At 35.0% G+C, this 15,000-nt stretch overlaps 1 protein-coding gene across 1 annotated transcript in view; it reads left to right on the top strand.

Annotated features, from left to right (window-relative positions):
• The window catches only part of LOC144970224 (uncharacterized), a 74,913-nt gene that overhangs the window by 14,667 nt on the left and 45,246 nt on the right, over positions 1-15,000 (top strand). The window lies entirely within an intron of this gene.

Below are 15,000 nucleotides of genomic sequence, written 5' to 3' on the forward strand. Positions count from 1 at the left end.
AAGTTTTTTTCCTGTATGGACATGTGTTAAATATGTTCTTTTTTCTGTTTAGTGTTCCCTGATGTGGGTCCTTTACCACATCAAGAACATTAAACATATTTAACACAGAAGAAAATCTTTACTATGAACAATACACCGCAATAACCCCTAAACACACACACGCACACACACACACACACACATACACTTACACACACATTTCAATTTGCCCTGATGATATAGTGAGAAACAATCGAAACAATAATGTAGGCAAAATAAAAGGCACATCATTGTCTAAGTAATAGACAGATAGATAGATAGATAGATAGATAGATAGATAGATAGATAGATAGATAGATAGATAGATAGATAGATAGATAGATAGATAGATAGATAGATAGATAGATGGATAGATAGAAAGATAGATATATTGTTTTTTATGGTTGTTTTTTTTTTTTTTTTTTTTTTTTTGTTTGTTTTGTTTTCTTTCTTTGTTTCTTTGTCTGTTTGTTTTTATTTTTTTGTTGTCGTTGTTTTTAAATTTTCATTTCTTTTCTTATTTATTCGATTATCCGATTTTTTATGATACAATATTCGAATTTGTTGTCTAGACACCTTCAAACCGCAAGGTCTCTGGTTCGAGTCCCGTTCTAGACGTCGCAAAGTTGAGTCATTGACATAGTCTTAACTCACATTCCATCACCGCACTCAGGTATAAAATTAGTACCTGGCCGGGGTAAAATCTGTCTTTGTCGAAAGAATTGTAATAATGTCTCACAGGTGTTATGTCTTGCCCCACATGCAAAATGTTGTCTTGGCTACGAGCCCCTTGTTAAGTGATTGAACACGTTCAGTGTTTATTTCACCATACAAATCTTTGTTTGTTTGTTGTTTGTTTATTTATTGTTCGGTTGTTTGTTCTGGGGTTTTTTTTACATTTGCGGAAGATTTCTGTAATGTTTTGTTGGTTTGTGTGTTGTTTTTCTTTTGTTTGTTTGTTTGATTTTTTTGTTGTGTTTTTTTCTGTTTTGTTTGTTTTTGTTTTGTTTTTTTTTTTGTTTTTTTTTTGTTTTGTTGTTTTGTTGTTTTAATGTTTGTATTTTTATTTGGTTTGTTTTTTGTTTTTGTTTTTGTTTTTGTTGTTTTCTTTTATGTTTGTATTTTTTTTTTTTTTGGCATTTTAGTTAGATTGGATTTTTTTTTTAATTTATATATTAATGCTACTTCTTCTTAGATTCTGCACGATCTTTCTCCTTAATTTCAATTTATTTTATTCATTTTACCTTTTTGTCTTCGCAATTCTATCTTCTTTTCAATGACCTTTCTCTCAGACCTTGGTGATTAAAAGAATATCATGTTTCTCTCACAGCTTTTCTGATGTCATGACGTTGACAGATTTTGATTTCCCGTTTGTGAGCCGTTTTTATGGTTTTTCTCATAAATCATTCGTGAGATCAAAGCCGTTTATTTGCTAATAACCAACTATGGGAGAAATACTGCCCGAGATATTGCTTTGTAGATTACTGCTTATTCTCTCTCTCTTTCTCTCTCTCTCTCTCTCTCTCTCTCTCTCTCTCTCTCTCTCTCTCTCTCTCTATCTATCTATCTATCTATCTATCTATCTCTATCTATCTATCTATCTCTATCTCTATCTCTCTCTCACTCTCTCTCTCTATATATCTATCTATCTATCTATCTATCTATCTATCTATCTGTGTGTTTGTGTCCGTGTGGGCGCCTACTTACTTTATCTTTATTTCTGTTTACTTCCAATCCTTTAATCTCAATGTTTCTGTTCTGCCTATTATCCTAACCTAGATAAATCTCAAGTTATCCCATAGTATTCACTGTAGTGAAACAGACAGTAACGATCAATTCTCGTCACGCCTTGATGTGATTCCGTCTACCTCAATGTCATGGTACCCTGGACATGAGTCAGATCTAGATAGTAATCCAATCACTGCAGGACGAATTGATCGGATCGTAATTATCGGCATCAATAGCCTGGTAGTGGCCAAAAAATGACGTCAAAATACTGAAGGGTCGGACTTGACGTCACTAAGCTTTTTATTATTGTTTTTAAGACAGCTATTTTTGTGACTACCTCTCACTAAATTATAGCAATCAGACTATTAATCCAGCCGGATATCGCAATGTACACTCAAAACTATGTGTAACCTTTAACGTTTAAGTGGAAGGCTACGATCATATACAGTGGAATCTCGTCATACCGCCATGCAAATCTGGTGATATAACGAGTATGGTGGTATAATGAATAAGGTCAATGCTGTACAGGACTATTCCAGTATTTGGAATCACCATCCGAACTCTAATTAGAAATCATACTTTTAATAACTAGGACTAAACAGCTATTATACACCAAAAAAATAAAAAAGACAGATTTATTTTTCATCTTGATCAAAAAAGTTGGAAGACAAATTTTGTTGAGAAGCACTGGCGTTATAACAAGTATTTTTCTATTATTTCTATATGAAACGTTTTCCTCATTGTGTTGGCGAATGGCGGATGGCGCGAAAACGAGATTTTGGCATTTTTATAATATAGATAAACGATTCGTTCTATGCAAAACGTTTGCGGTAAGTGAGGCTAGCGGTTTAACAGGGGGTGGTAAAAAGTGGATTTTCTTTTGCGGCTATAATGTTATCTCTTGGTATGGCACTCACCTTCGAATCGGAAGGTCTAGGGTTCGAATTCCGCGTTGAGCGACGCATGAGTCATTGGAAAAGGCTCTTTACTCACATTTCCTCACCGTACTCAGGCGTAAAATGAGTACCTCTCCGTTAACAGTGTTGTCTCTGTCTAACAAATTGTACTATCGCCTAACAGGGGTCATGTATCATATTTGTGTTACTTTTGGCAAGGGTACTCATTATAAACCGCTTTGAGCACGTTTAGGAGATATTCCACGATATAAATGTTGTAGTTTTTTGTTTTTATTATTTATCAAAAATGAAACCATAACGCACCATTCAACGTGTGACATGAGATATATTGGTTATTCTTAAGTCAATCTTTCTCCAACCAAATATATTTAACTATTGGACATTAGGACACCACGATATGCTATAATTAACACATTGGTGTGTTTAATGGTTCATGACAGATGTTTCTTATAGCCTATTATTTAGGGTGCGAGAAAAAAAAAAAGAAATAAATGTGACGCAATATGAAGAAGAAATTAGAAATCGTCGAAAATTTGCAAACAACAAGAACAATACCTTAAGTCAATAGTTGCTAAGTTTGATTAAAAATCTATGATTTGTTAAGACACTATGCCGGTTATACCAAAGTCATAAAAAATCATGATATCGAAGTTTCCAGACTTGCGTCTGTTTTTAGCAGTGTTGTGTGACTAGAGTAGAAATTTACCCCGTCTCGTTGGAAACCAAAATGCCGATTGGGATAACTTCTGGAATAAGTTTTCCTTTTAACAATGTCTTAAAAACAATAACAAAGAGCTGAGTGGCGTCAATTTCGTTCCTTCCATAAGATGCATATCAGAAATATGGTTTGGGTAAGGTTGATCAGTATCAAAGAATACGGTATACTAAAATCTTACAAAAGAAACATAGGGGTCTATATCTATAAAGTATCACACAAAAAAACATGATAAATCAAGTTGTAAATGATTTATAACAAGAACGGCTACCATTTTGAATTAGTTTAAGTTGTTATTTGACATTATTAATCGGATTACCACAGGTCATAATTTTAAATAGAAATCAAATACATTTTTCAAAATATCGTTGCTTTTACCATTGGTGCATCGTGGTTTTTACTGGTATCATACCACTATTATAAGCATTACCATCATATGTTGTTAGTGGCATTTATTACCATTCTTTCCCTTTTTCTTCTCTTTTCCTGTATGCTTTCATCAAATTTTACAAATCATTGGCGAAAGCGATAAAGAAAATAAATGGGAAAATTGAATCTTTCGTAATAGAAACAAATGATTTGCCTGTCCCGTGATGCATTGGCTGTTATGGGTCGTAAATTTGTTCAAGCGACACGTTTTAATTTGCACGTCCGGTTATACGAGATGACACCTATAGAAGCAATTATATGATATAGATCTCTGTTTGTCACGGCATGGTTTAGATCAAGAACACCATTGTTTGTATTGATTTGAATGGAAATAGATATCAACTCACACAATAATTTGGTTATGGAGCAATTTCGATGATAGAAAATTACATCTATCGGTATATGTTATATATATATATATATATATATATATATATATATATATATATATATATATGTGTGTGTGTGTGTGTGTGTATGTATATATATATATATTAGATATATATATATATATAATATAGATAGATAGATAAATAGATAGATAGATAGATAGATATACAGATAGATAGATAAATATTTCGATATATAGATAGATTGATGGATGGATAGATAGATAGATAAGATAGATTGATAGATAGATATATAGATAGATAGATAGATAGATAGATAGATAGATAGATAGATAGATAGATAGATAGATAGATAGATAGATAGATAGATAGATAGATAGATAGATAGATAGATAGATAGATAGATAGATAGACAGATCAACATTTATATATTTGTTATGAGTTAGCCATTCTCAGTGCGCTTCACAATGTTCATTTATCCCCCAACAGGCACAATATTATTTTCATTGAATAATATAGTCCTTTTTTGTACAAACACTCTTTCAATATCCGTCACTACCTGCAGGCAAGTACTCATTCACACCTGAGTCGAGTGGGGTATTATTTGTAAAGTGCCGTATCCAAGGAAGCAACGTCGGGACCATGATTTTCCCGTTTAACATTGCCTAACTTTTGTGACAAGAAGGGACGCCGTTATATAACATAGATTTAAAATATCTTTCAAAGAGTGCTTTATTTTGAGTTAGCATTTTTAGATAGTAAAAATAATCCATATTATTCTAAAACAATTTTTTTAAATGTTCATATCATAATATTGGAAAAAATATGTTTTCAAAATAGTAAAAATGTGACTCTGCTATGTCTTCCCCCGTGTTTCCATATAAATAGAATGAAGTTGACGTCACTCAGTTCTTTATTATTGGTTTTTGCCATCCGCGTTTATGAGTAATTCTCACCAAACGTTCAAGGTTACACATATTTTTGTGTTTCCTATATACTTCCGGATGGCAATGTTGTGAGCTTCTTAGCCAAGCGCATACTATCTAAAGAATTAATGAAACTAACGTCACTCAGCTTTGTTATAGTTTTTAGGCATCCATTTTTGTAAGTAGTTCTCACTTAATTGTAGTAATCAGTCCATAAACGTTTAAGGTACAACATAATATTTTTGTGTGTTGGTAAATTTTATCAGGCTAGCGGGTGTTGTGAGTATTTTACCTAAACATATAACATCAATTGGCAGGTGTTTCCATTATGCCGAAGCTGGCCAGATTGCTACCTGATGAGAGTGTCAATTATAAATCAATCTCCATAACCCTTGATTGCCATTACTATAAACATCTTCTCTTTTGTTTACAATAGTGTGAGCTTGTTTACATCTGTTCCGTCAAACACGCAAAAATTTGAGCACGCAGAATTTTTCTAGGTAATATGATGCTCACAACATGAGATAGGATGTGAGTGCTATACAAATGAAATGAGTTGCATCTTTACCTCAAAATGCCTTCGAAATCATTGTTGATGAGGTACTATCTCATATTTTGTATAACTGTTCAATTTGTATGTACAAAATTCACCTATCTATTTAATGAGCTTTTTCTTACAAAATGTCTTCACATACCCCATCTATTTTTACAAACCATAAGTCTTTATTTGGCCTGATATGCAAGTGAAGCACCAAGAGGATAAGTAAAAATAAGTCTTTATTTTATTGTTGTGTTATAAAAATATAATTATCAGAATTTCAAAATTGCCTTAAGGAGAAATTTTACGCGTTGTCTATGTCGGAAAAAAAGTGTAATATCGCCAAACAAGCGTCATGTCTCGTTCTACATGTTACGTGTTGCTGTTTGCTAGGGACCCCTTGTAAAGCGCTTTGAGCACGTTTAGTGAATATTGCGCTGTGTAAAATCTCAAGTTTTTAATAGTTTCCTATCCCCTCCGCATAATGATACGATATGAAATGATATATGTCTCCAAATGACATAAGGATGTGTTATCATTTGATAAAAGCAGGTAGAATTTTGCAGGGACAGCACTGGTTGAATGCAATAAAAATTACATTTTAATAAATCTTTCAAAGTTAGCAAATGAAGATTAGATATTAGATTGAAAAGGCTGTTGCTATGAGCACTCGGCTCATAGGAACGAAAAGAAATAACAATAGGTTAACATTTACATGGAATAGATGACGAATATAATTATCATTATCATCACCATCATCACCAATCTTAATCGTTATCACCATCATCAACACCATCCTTATTATCATCATCATCATCATCATCATCATCATCATCATCATCATTTCATTATCATCATCATTATCACCTCCTCCTCCTCATCATCATCATCATCATCATCATCATCATCATCATCATCATCACCATCACCATCTAATCATCACCATCATCACCATCACCATCATTAACATCATCACAATCAGTATCATCATCACTATCATTATCATCACATTCATTCCTATCATTATCATCATCATCATCATCATCATCATCATCATCATCATCATCATCATCATCTTCATCATCATCATCATCATCATCATCATCATCATCATTATCACCATCATTTCATTAACACCACCAGCAGCATCAATTTTGAGAAAATGGAAGTAAACATTTAGATTCGGCTCTAGAGAATATACGAAATATTTTTAGCATTGAGATATGTGACTCATGAAAATAGTTGGTGAGTGAACCAAGGTGCTTTTATGCTTTAAGTTTATCACTGACTGGTCGAAAAATCATCAAAACGTAATTTAAATACTTTTAGAACTGAGTTCTTCAATTTTTCTCTTCTGAACTATTTTCGTGATTCGTGATCTTCAATTTGAAATTAATTAATATGAAACCGAGGTTTACATATATGCAGGTCTGTCGTCCGAACCCTTATATGGGCCTAATTTAACATGGTTTTAATGGACAATGTTTTGCGTCATTTATTTTTTAGATTTCCATATTACAACAATGAGCCCATAAGGAATTGAGTGATCAGACCTGCAAATAAGTGCACGTCGCATGAAACCCATCGCGTCAATCCGGTATTACGTCGGAGTGACCCAGATATCGGATATTTAGTTTATTTTCTTTATTAAAAAATATCCCATTTATATAGCGCAATTTCCACTAAACATGCTTTACATGGGGTCGCAAGCCAACAGCAAAACTTAACATGTAGGACGAGACACGACGCTTATTAGGCGATATTAATTTTTTTTTTCCGACAGAGACAATGCTCTTGACGCTCAGGTACTCAGTTTACACCCCGAGCACAGTTAGAGAATGGGAGTAAAAAGCTTTTTTCCAAGGACTCAACTATGCGCCGCTCAAAGAAGCGGGACTCGAACCCAGGACCTTCCGATTCGATACCACAAGACCACGCATCCATGAAAATGATAATGTGAATACCACGTCTTAATCAGCACCAATGTTCACCTCTCCTCTGACTTTCAAAGAGAACAACGGCATTCTATCTATAGGGCTCATTTAAAAAGACAGCTCCCGAGCTTTTTTCTCTGATAAGATTCTCGTTACAAGTTAAATTAAATTACTTTCATTGTATATGAATGTCAATGTGTTTCTCAATGATTTGTTACACGTTTCTTTTGATTTTATGCTGCCAGGTTTAATCGTGATAAATCTTCTTATTCTTCTTCTTCTTCTTTTTCTTCTTCTTCGTGGTCTTTTTCTTCTTCTTCTTCTTTTTCTTCTTCTTCGTGGTCTTTTTCTTCTTCTTCTTCTTCTTCTTCTTCTTCTTCTTCTTCTTCTTCTTCTTCTTCTTCTTCTTCTTCTTCTTCTTCTTCTTCTTCTTCTTCTTCTTCTTCTTCTTCTTCTTCATCTTCTTCTTCTTCTTCTTCTTCTTCTTCTTCTTCTCTTCTTCTTCTTCTTCTTCTTCTTCTTCTTCTTCTTCTTCTTCTTCTTCTTCTTCTTCTTCTTCTTACTCTTCTTCTTCTTCTTCTTCTTCTTCTTCTTCTTCTTCTTCTTCTTCTTCTTCTTCTTCTTCTTCTTCTTCTTCTCCTCCTCCTCCTCCTCCTCCTCCTCCTCTCCTCCTCCTCCTCCTCCTCCTTCTCCTCAACCACTTCCTTCCCCTCATTGCCACCATAAAACAACCACTATCTTATCCTTTTTCTCTGTCTACATCCTTCCTTCCCTCCCCTCGTCTTCTTATTTCTCTTTTCTCTTCGTTCCTTCCCAATTTAACAACATAACTAGATAGCTTTTCCTATTTTTGTCATGTTTCCTTGCCTTTATTAATTCAGACAAAGGGAAACAATCACTGTCATTCCGTGTTACGTGTCCTCTTGTTTTTATTGCAACTAGTCATTCAACGTGGAGACATATTGATCCCACCTCAGCTTATTGTCACTAACCATACTAATTTTTGCTTTCGTGATATTTCTCTTTTAATTATTCTGGGTTTTTATTTGTTATGTTTTTGAAGGGTGTGAACGTGAGGTGATTATCTTGATCAATTATTTATAAGATGAAATAAAACTTTTTTTTTAAATACGAAATACCCTTTATTCCTTTCTCACTGGAAATTTAGCTCCTAGCTCCAGAAGATAACGCAACGATAATCAGGGCGGAATCAGGGAATCGCCGGAAAGAGCGCAAAGCTTACGGTTGGGTTGACCGTTGTATGGTTTAATCATTTAACTCTACATATGCTATAATATAGATAGTATGCGCTTGGCTAAGAAACTCACAACATTGCCATCCGGAAGTATAACGGACCAACACACAAATCTGTGTGTAACCTTGAATGTTTAATCAGAGACTTCACAAAAGTAGCGCTTCAATGTCAAAAGATGTTTGACAAGTAGAGAGTAAACATGGCTCATACTATGCGGCTATGTGGCCTTGTGTGATATCACACTCGTCTTCGGATCGGAAGACCCTGGGTTCGAGTCCGGCTATGAACACGCATAGTTGAGTCCTTGGAAAAGGCTCTTTACTCACATTCTCTCATCGTGCTCAGGTGGTCGAGGAGTTGTTTTAATCAATTAATTTATTTATTTATTTATTTATTTATTTATTTATTTATTTATTTATTTATTTATTTATTATTTATTTATCTATTTGCAATGCGTCTCTTGCCAACAACAACACTAAAAATTTAGGATGTGACATTACGCCTATAGGGCGATATTATATTTTTTCCGACAGAGACACCTCTGTTAAAGGCTGGATACTTGATTTACATCCGAGTAAGATAAGAGAATGTGAGTAAAGAGCTTTTTCTAAAAGACTGTCGTTCAGAGCGGGACTCGAACCCGGGACCCTTCGGTCTGAAAGCGAATGCCATACCACTTGACCAGAATGCCGCACAAAGACAATATTCCAAAAGACGGTATGTGCATATTTTGTCGATAAAGATGTATTGATAAAAACATTATGTAAAAAGCAAAGCGCCTCTTACAAAAAGAGGAAATCTGAAAAAATAGTCTAGTGTGTATGAAACAGCTCAAGACAATGCGAGAAATAAACATACAAGATTTTTTTGGTGTATTTGTCTTTGCAGCCTTGTATTTTTCTTCTCTACTTTGTCTGGCATTGTCTCATGCATACTTTTTCAGATTTTAAAAAAAGGAGCTTTTAAATAGCGCAATATCCACTAAATGTGCTCAAAGCGCTTTACAGGGGGTCCCTGGCCAATAGCAACATTTAACATGTAGGACGGGACATGCCGCCTGTTAGGCGATATTACAATTTTTCGGACAAAGACAACGCTGTTAACGGCCAGGTACTCATTTTACACCTGAGTACGGTGAGAGAATGTGAGTAAAGAGCCTTTTCCAAGGACTCAACTATGCGCCGAGCGCGAGGCTCGAACCCAGGACCTTCCGATCCGAAAGCGAGTCTCATACCACTAGACCACATAGCCGCACGATTTTTATCTTACACCAGTGCCCGCTCCCTAATTTCACACTTTGATACGCGCTTTGATAACAATCTTAGTTTGTTTTCGTTATCATTTTAAATTCTGCGCCATTGCTTACAGTGACTTCCTGCTGTAAGGACTCTTTAGTTTGTTTCCGTTATCATTTTAAATTCTGCGCCATTGCTTACAGTGACTTCCTGCTGTAAGGACTCTTTAGCAAAAACATATTTTTATTTTGATCAGAGAACTTTTATTTAAATATACATTGGTTAAAATTGCCCTAAACGAATCAGAACTGGAACTTATCAAACCTAAGACTTCTACCCAGAAATACCGATCGATTGAAATAAAAATAAAATTTTTAAAAATAATTAAAATTCCCTTTATTCATCCCATATGAGAAATTTGTCTATAGGGTCTATTCCAAGGGAAGACTGGAATAACCCAGGCGTCAGCCGCAGTGCAGCGCCTCAAATTGAGCTAGGGCGAGGTGACTTGCACAAGGCCACACAGCGCAGCGGCGGGTGATCGAACTCCGTACCTTTCGGGTACGAATAAAAAGACCGTACCACTGAGCTATGCTGCCCCTGAAATGATGCTCAACTTGCCAGAATTCCTCAAAATTGAAAACTTCAAACTCCAAATCGATCGATTAAAATTAGCATCAACTGGTCGAAATTCTGATTGCAGCTTAGAATCTTAACTTTATTAACGCATCGTTAAATGTCTAGTCGTTGACTTGAAAAGGGAAAAAGAGGAAATTGAAAACTCATGCTTATCTCTTTGACAGGGATGATCCATCATCACTACTTCTTCTTCTTCTTCTTCTTCTTCTTCTTCTTCTTCTTCTTCTTCTTCTTCTTCTTCTTCTTCTTCTTCTTCTTCTTCTTCTTCTTCTTCTTCTTCTTCTCTTTTTCTTCTTCTTCTTCTTCTTCTTCTTCTTCTTCTTCTTCTTCTTTCTTCTTCTTCTTCTTCTTCTTCTTTTCTTCTTCTTCTTCTTCTTCTTCTTCTTCTTCTTCTTTCTTCTTCTTCTTCTTCTTTTCTTTTCTTCTTCTTCTTCTTCTTCTTCTTCTTTTCTTCTTCTTCTTCTTCTTCTTTTCTCTTTTTCTTCTTCTTCTTCTTCTTCTTCTTCTTTTCTTCTTTCTTCTTCTCTTCTTCTTCTTCTTTCTTCTTCTTCTTCTTCTTCTTCTTCTTCTTCTTCTTCTTCTTCTTCTTCTTCTTCTTCTTCTTCTTCTTCTTCTTCTTCTTCTTCTTCTTTTCTTCTTCTTCTTCTTCTTCTTCTCTTCTTCTTCTTCTTCTTCTTCTTCTTCTTCTTCTTCTTTCTTCTCTTCTTCTTCTTCTTCTTCTTCTTCTTCTTCTTCTTCTTCTTCTTCTTCTTCTTCTTCTTCTTCTTCTTCTTCTTCTTCTTTCTTCTTCTTCTTCTTCTTCTTCTTCTTCTTCTTCTTCTTCTTCTTCTTCTTCTTCTTCTTCTTCTTCTTCTTCTTTCTTCTTCTTCTTCTTCTTCTCTCTTCTTCTTCTTCTTCTTCTTCTTCTTCTTCTTTCTTCTCTTCTTCTTTCTTCTTCTTCTTCTTCTTCTTCTTTCTTCTTCTTCTTCTTCTTCTTCTTCTTCTTCTTCTTCTTCTTCTTCTTCTTCTTCTTCTTCTTCTTCTTTCTTCTTCTTCTTCTTTCTTCTTTCTTCTTCTTCTTCTTCTTCTTCTCTTTCTTCTTCGTACCGCCCTCTGTGCTATAGCGAGGTCTTCTAGCCATCACTTACGAGCGGTTCTTCTCTTCCTTCTCTTGGTACAAGCGCAAATGACTATACGAGTGACTGCTAGCCACACAAAGCGGTGATTAGAAACTCGGTACCTTTTTCAGATTAGTAAAGAAGTAGCTCACGCTGCCTAATGTATAAACTGTATGTATGAGCATTTTTTTTACTATTAAGTCCTTGAAGGCTATTATAACGAAAAGCTTTTTTAGCTCCAAGCATCTCTTGAAGTCAATATAATTAATGGCTTTAAACCACAGACATTATAGCATATATATGTAGTAAATATATATATATATATATATATATATATATATATATATATATTATATATATATATATATATATATATGTACCGTGTATCACTATTACATTTTTTCATGATCATCTTTATAAACTTAATTCAATTATTTTAATTTGTAATCATCCGCTTCCTTTGTCCTATACTTTAAATCAACACAGAATAATGATGCAGAGAATTATATTAATATTATGTCGGAACTCGTTACAAAGAAATATAGCAAATTGTATATAATTGGTGTGTGAAGACTTGAAGAAAAGACATACCGCGAATGTGTGTTGGGGGAACTGGCTTGTATTGTATCTCAGATTAAATTTCGCCTGAGTATGTTTAAAAGATTAATTAACTAATTGATTAATATCTTATAAAGAAAATAACTTGCATTCTTATATTAATATTATTATGTCCGCTGGACATGTTGAACATTTTTAGCTAATTAAACATGCTGATAGGAACCTCGGATCAGTAATTGTATATTATGTTACAGTCCTTGCATTGGGTATCTTTATTATGATTTTGAAGCTTTTTGCTGTTCTCTTCGTTTGATTTTTTGTTTTCTTTTCTTTAATGTTTCTGTTTTAGTCATTATAGAGGATGCGCAGACGACGATTAGAGACAACGAACGATAGAGAAAGTGGTCATTGCCACGCCCGCTCAGTTTATCGTCGTATTTTTCGTTCGTTCCCACGATGAACTGGGACGCAGCCTCTCATGAATGAGCCTCTATGTCCGTGTAAAAAAATAAAGATAGAAAATAAAAATAAAAGATGTGTTTAATCCCTCGGGATGTAAAACAAAATTTTGTTCGGGGTTTTTAATTATATTTTCGTTTAGGGATTTGTGTGTGTTTCTTTTTATCTTTCGGGGAAAGGGGGTGGGGGGGGGGGGAAGAGGAGGATGGGGGGGGGGGGGGTAATGGGGATGGGAGGTAAGGGTTTGAGTTCTTTTATTTTATTTTCATTTTTTTTTTGTATTATACAACTCTGATTTTCTTTTCATTGATTGGAGGAGAATGTTGTTGATGCAAGCATAAGTAGATATATGTTTGTGTGTGCTTGTGTTTGTGGTTATGAAACTTGTGTTTGATTGTCTATAGCCACTGTGTGTTTCGCTACAAATATTGTGTAAGTTTCTACCTGTGTATGACCATAATATGTGTTTCTTAGTGCAAATGTGTGTATGTTTCTGTGTGTGTGTGTGTGTGTGTGTTAGAGAGCGTGTGTTTGTGAAAGAGAGGGAGTGCATATTATGTGTGTTGTTTCAATGGAAATGTGTTTAATTTTATATGTGTATATATTGGTATATGTGTGTGGGTGTGTGTGTGTGTGTGTGTGTGTGTGTTATCTTTAGTGCATATGCGTGTCTCAGTGTAAACGTGAGCACGTTTATTTGTATATATGCGTGTGTCTGTCTGTGAGTTACAATACACAATCACTGTCGATGCACTTTACTCTCGTTTGTATACTTGATACTAGTACAAACTAAAATGATTTACAACTAGATGAAGTCAGGGTAAAAAAAAATGGAACGCAAATTAGTTGAAAAGTGGGTTAAACGAAATGCCGATTCATAAATCACTCACCGTCAGAATTCAGTTATGTCGGTGTAAATTAGAGACTGAAAATTATATATTGATGATTCATAGGGAAATCGTCAAATTGGTTACGATGCAGCCAATAACTTTATCATTCTGATTTTTATCGCCCAACAGGCGTCATGACTCGTTCTACGTGTTAAGTATTGCTGTTGGCTTGGGTCCCCTTGTAAATCGCTTTGAGCACGTTTAGAGGATATTGCGCAATATAAATGCTCTAGTTTTTTTAAACAATTTACTCACAAAGTTCAGATTTACTCGATATGTCTTTTTCATTTAGACATCTAGAAAAGATATCTTTTTTATTGAACGCTTATCTCAGGGAGAAATGGTAATAGAACAAACCGAACATAGACAATCTATTTCTAGAAATTGATCAAATGTGAAGTTATCGTAATTCCTGCAATTCAATGCAAGCGTAAAAAACTTCACCTTTTCATGAAATGGAAAATTGATTGTATTGCCTTAGGCGCATTTCAAATGATGGAAAAGTAGTCGTTTATTTGTTTGGAATTTTGAAAGTTAAAATGCTAAAAAACCCGGTCGATATACGGTCGATACCTTTTAGATTTTACGAGGATGCTTCCATTTACAGAAGAAAAAGAGTGGAGCTTTGATATAGGTCAAAATCCACGAGACGTGCTAAAAGCGCTTTACAAAGGGTCCCTAACCAACAGCAGCACTAAACATTAAGACGAGGCATCACGCCTCTTAGGGGATAATATTGATTTTTTTTCCGAAAGAGACAATGATGTTAACGACCAGGTACTCATTTTACACCTGAATACGGTGAGAGAATATGAGTAAAGAGCGTTTTCCAAGAACTCAACTTTGCGCCGCTCGGAGCGGGACTCCAGCCCAGGACCTTCCGATCTGAAAGCTAGTGTAATACCACTAGACCACATAAAAGTAGAGTAGTAGTAGTCCTTCAGAGCCATTAGGCCCTTGGAGTCGAAGTTTATCCCGGCTTCCATAGCGTGAAACAGGCTATAGCACTTGTTTGCTACCCTTTGGATAGGACTTTGGATAGATCTAGCAGATCCGGCTACTCACTCACTGCTGGATGGGCAAGGGGGTCAGAAAAAATATCGACTGCACTCGGGATCGATCTCGGTCCCTTTGATTGTGAAGCGAGTGCTCTACCATCTGAGCTATCGGATCCCCCAACTAGATCACATAACCACACATTGTTGTTCTCCTTCATAGTCGTTTCTTTTTACAAACCTGTAACCGGGGTTGCTCTAAAAACCATTCAATTCAAGAATCACTTATTTTATTAACTGAATAGGGGTTTATTTAC

The sequence above is a fragment of the Berghia stephanieae genome, chromosome 4 (assembly GCF_034508935.2).
Source record: "Berghia stephanieae isolate SIO BIC M18660-M18661 chromosome 4, UCSD_Bste_1.3, whole genome shotgun sequence".
Lineage (NCBI taxonomy): Eukaryota > Metazoa > Mollusca > Gastropoda > Nudibranchia > Aeolidiidae > Berghia > Berghia stephanieae.